Source organism: Arachis hypogaea, chromosome 14, assembly GCF_003086295.3.
Source record: "Arachis hypogaea cultivar Tifrunner chromosome 14, arahy.Tifrunner.gnm2.J5K5, whole genome shotgun sequence".
NCBI lineage: Eukaryota > Viridiplantae > Streptophyta > Magnoliopsida > Fabales > Fabaceae > Arachis > Arachis hypogaea.
The window spans coordinates 93,621,066-93,626,081 of record NC_092049.1 but is presented as its reverse complement, the minus strand read 5'-3'; the positions used below and the strand labels follow the sequence as shown (position 1 = coordinate 93,626,081).

The following is a 5,016-nucleotide window of genomic DNA, read 5'->3' as shown; positions in this document are numbered from 1 at the left end:
TATTTATTTATTCATCTACTAACACTTCATCTCACCCAAATTCGAACCCCCTCTTCCATCCGTGTTCGAATTTTTTTCTCCTTCTTTTCTTCTACTCATACAGGGACCTCTATACTGTGGTAAAAAGGACCCCTATTATTATTGTTTTTTCTGTCCCTCTTTTTCATATGAGCAAGAGCAAGGACAAGAATATTCTTGTTGAAGCAGATCCAGAACCTGAAAGGACTCTGAAGAGGAAACTAAGAGAAGCTAAATTACAACAATCCAGCAAGCACCTTTCAGAAATTTTCGAACAGGAAGAGGAGATGGCAGCCGAAAATAATAATAATACAAGGAGGATGCTTGGTGACTTTACTTCACCTAATTCCAATTTACATGGAAGAAGCATCTCCATCCCTACCATTGGAGCAAACAATTTTGAGCTGAAACCTCAGCTAGTTTCTCTGATACAGCAGAACTGCAAGTTCCATGGACTTCCATCTAAAGATCCTTTTCAGTTTTTAACTGAATTCTTGCAGATCTGTGATACTGTTAAGACTAATGGAGTAAATCCTGAAGTCTGCAGGCTCATGCTTTTCCCTTTTGCTGTAAGAGACAGAGCTAGAGTGTGGTTGGACTCTCAACCCAAAGATAGCCTGAACTCTTGGGATAAGCTGGTCACAGCTTTCTTAGCCAAGTTCTTTCCTCCTCAAAAGCTTAGTAAGCTTAGAGTGGATGTTCAGACCTTCAGACAGAAAGAAGGTGAATCCCTCTATGAAGCTTGGGAGAGATACAAAGAACTGACCAAAAAGTGTCCTTCTGACATGCTTTCAAAATGGACCATCCTAGACATATTCTATGATGGTCTGTCTGAATTAGCTAAAATGTCATTGGATACCTCTGCAGGTAGATCCATTCACCTAAAGAAAACGCCTGCAGAAGCTCAAGAACTCATTGAGATGGTTGCTAACAACCAGTTCATGTACACTTCTGAGAGGAATCCTGTGAGTAATGGGACGCCTATGAAGAAGGGAGTTCTTGAAATTGATACTTTGAATGCCATATTGGCTCAGAACAAAATATTGACTCAGCAAGTCAATATGATTTCTCAGAGTCTGAATGGAATGCAAGCTGCATCCAACTGTACTCAAGAGGCATCTTCTGAAGAAGAAGCTTATGATCCTGAAAACCCTGCAATAGCAGAGGTAAATTACTTAGGTGAACCTTATGGAAACACCTATAACTCATCATGGAGAAATCATCCAAATTTCTCATGGAAGGATCAACAAAAGCCTCAACAAGGCTTTAATAATGGTAGAAGAAACATGTTTAGCAATAGCAAGCCTTTTCCATCATCCACTCAGCAACAGACAGAGAACTCTGAACAAAATACTTCTAATTTAGCAAATTTAGTCACTGATCTATCAAAGGCCACTGTGAGTTTCATGAATGAAACAAGGTCCTCCATTAGAAATTTGGAAGCACAAGTGGGCCATCTGAGTAAAAGGATCACTGAAATCCCTCCTAGTACTCTCCCAAGCAATACAGAAGAAAATCCAAAAGGAGAGTGCAAGGCCATTGAAATGACCATCATGGCCGAATCCAAGGAAGAAGGGGAGGACGTGAATCCCAAGGAGGAAGACCTCCTGGGACGTCCAGTAATCAATAAGGAGCTTCCCTCTGAGGAACCAAAGGAATCTGAGGCTCATCTAGAGACCATAGAGATTCCATTAAACCTCCTTATGCCATTCATGAGCTCTGATGAGTATTCCTCTTCTGAAGAGAATGAGGATGTTACTGAAGAGCAAGTTGCCAAGTACCTTGGTGCAATCATGAAGCTGAATGCCAAATTATTTGGTATTGAGACTTGGGAAGATGAACCTCCCTTGTTCACCAATGAACTAAGTGATCTGGATCAACTAAGATTGCCTCAGAAGAAACAGGATCCTGGAAAGTTCCTAATACCTTGTACCATAGGCACCATGACCTTTGAGATGGCTCTATGTGACCTTGGGTCAGGGATAAACCCCATGCCCCTCTCTGTAATAGAGAAACTGGGAATCTTTGGGGTGCAAACTGCTAAAATCTCATTAGAGATGGCAGACAATTCAAGAAAACAGGCTTATGGACAAATAGAGGACGTGTTAGTAAAGGTTGAAGGCCTTTACATCCCTGCTGATTTCATAGTCCTAGATACTGGGAGGGATGAGGATGAATCCATCATCCTTGGAAGACCCTTCCTAGCCACAGCAAGAGCTGTGATTGATGTTGACAGAGGTGAACTAATCCTTCAATTGAATGAGGACTCCCTTGTGTTTAAAACTCGAGGTCATCCTTCTGTAAACATGGAGAGGAAGCACAAAAAGCTTCTCTCAAAATAGAGTCAACCAGAGCCCCCACAGTCAAACTCTAAGTTTGGTGTGGGAGGCCACAACCAAACTCTAAGTTTGGTGTTGAACTCCCATATCCAAACTCTAAGTGTGGTGTTGGGAAGTCTCAACAATGCTCTGAACATCTGTGAGGCTCCATGAGAGCCCACTGTCAAGCTATTGACATTAAAGAAGTGCTTGTTGGGAGGCAACCCAATTTTTATTTCTCTAATTTTATTTTATTTTATTGTTATTTCATGTTTTATTAGGTACATGATAATGTGGAGTCACAAAATAAATCAAAAAAATTGGGAACGGAAACAAAAACAGCAGAAGAAAATCACACCCTGGAGGAGGATCTCACTGGCATTTAAACGCCAGTAAGAAGCATCTGGCTGGCGTTCAACGCCAGAACAGAGCATGGTTCTGGCGCTGAACGCCCAAAATGGGCAGCATCTGGGCGTTTGAACGCCAGAATTGCACCCTGGAGAAGAGCTGGCGCTGAACGCCCAGAACAAGCATGGTTCTGGCGTTCAACGCCAGAAATGGGCAACAAATGGGCGTTCAACGCCCAGAACAAGCACCAATCTGGCGCTAAACACCCAGAGTTGTGTGCAAGGGCATTTTGCATGCCTAATTTGGTGCAAGGTTGTAAATCCTTGAACACCTCAGGATCTGTGAACCCCACAGGATCCCCACCTACCTCCACTCACTTCTTCTCACCCCTCTTTCACACAATCCCATAAACACTCTTCCCCAAAACTCTTCACCAATCACCTCAATCTCTCTTCCCTATCACCATTTCACCACTCACATCCATCCACTCTTCCCCATAAACCTACCTCATAAACTCCACCTACCTTCAAAATTCAAAATCAATTTCCCACCCAAACCCACCCTATATGGCCGAACCTTACCCCCCCCTCCCTTCCCTATATATAGCCCTCCAATCTTCCTCATTTTCACACAACACAACCCTTTCTTCTCTTCTTGGCCGAATACACATCCCTCCTCTCCTCCATATTTTCTTCTTCTTCTTCATCTATTCTTTCTTCTCTTGCTCGAGGACAAGCAATATTCTAAGTTTGGTGTGGTAAAAGCATAAGCTTTTTGTTTGTCTATTACCATTGATGGCACCTAAGACCGGAGAATCCTCTAGAAAAGGGAAAGGGAAGATAAAAGCTTCCACTTCCGAGTCATGGGAGATGGAAAGATTCATCTCCAAAGCTCATCAAGACCACTTCTATGATGTTGTAGCCAAGAAGAAGGTGATCCCTGAGGTCCTTATCAAGCTCAAGAAGAATGAGTATCCGGAGATCCGACATGAAATCCAAAGAAGAGGTTGGGAAGTTCTAACAAAACCCATCCAACAAGTCGGCATCCTAATGGTTCAAGAGTTCTATACCAATGCATGGATCACTAGGAACCATGATCAAAGTAAGAACCCGGACCCAAAGAATTATCTCACCATGGTTCGGGGGAAATACTTAGATTTTAGTCCGAAAAATGTGAGGTTGGCGTTTAACTTGCCTATGATGCAAGGAGATGCACGCCCCTACACTAGAAGGGTCAACTTTAATCAAAGGTTGGACCAAGTCCTCATGGACATATGTGTGGAAGAAGCTCAATGGAAGATTGACTCCAAAGGCAAGCCGGTTCAACTAAGAAGACTGGACCTCAAGCCTGTAGCTAGAGGATGGTTAGAGTTCATACAACGCTCCATCATCCCCACTAGCAACCAATCCGAAGTTACTGTGGATCGGGCCATCATGATTCATAGCATCATGATTAGAGAGGAAGTAGAAGTTCATGAAGTCATTTTCCTTGAAATCTACAAAATAGCCGAAAAGCCCTCTCCTGGGCAAGGCTAGCTTTTCCTTATCTTATTTGCCATCTATGTTACTCAGCTGGAGCTTTCATAGAAGGAGACATTCCCATTGAGGAAGAGAAGCCCATCACTAAGAAAAGGATGGAGCAAGCAAGAGAGCCCATTCATGGAGCTCAAGAGGCGCATGAAGCTCATCACCATGAGATCCCGGAGATGCCTCCAATGTATTTCCCTCCACAAAACTATTGGGAGCAAATCAACACCTCCCTAGGAGAATTAAGTTCCAATATGGGACAACTAAGGATGGAACATCAAGAGCACTCCATCATCCTTCATGAAATTAGAGAAGATCAAAAAGCAATGAGGGAGGAGCAGCAAAGACAAGGAAGAGACATAGAAGAGCTCAAGGGCATCATTGGTTCCTCAAGAAGGAAACGCCACCATTACTAAGGTGGACTCATTCCTTGTTCTTACACTCTCTGTTTTTCGTTTTCTATGTTAAGTGCTTATCTATGTTTGTGTCTTCATTACATGATCATTAGTAGTTAGTAACTATGTCTTAAAGTTTTGAATATCCTATGAATCCATCACCTCTCTTAAATGAAAAATGTTTTAATTCAAAAGAACAAGAAGTACATGAGTTTCGAATTTATCCTTGAACTTAGTTTAATTATATTGATGTGGTGACAATGCTTCTTGTTTTCTGAATGTATGCTTGAACAGTACATATGTCTTTTGAAGTTGTTGTTTAAGAATGTTAAATATGTTGGCTCTTGAAAGAATGATGACAAGGAGACATGTTATTTGATAATCTGAAAAATCATAAAAATGTTTCTTGAA

The 5,016-nt window shown here is 41.9% G+C and overlaps 1 non-coding gene across 1 annotated transcript; it reads right to left on the bottom strand.

The window, feature by feature from the left end:
* Nucleotides 1–701: 701 nt before the first annotated feature.
* On the bottom strand, nt 702–809 carry LOC112746660 (small nucleolar RNA R71). Its single transcript, XR_003174531.1, has one exon. It is a non-coding gene; the product is annotated as a small nucleolar RNA R71 (small nucleolar RNA).
* Between the last annotated feature and the right edge of the window lie 4,207 nt (nt 810–5,016).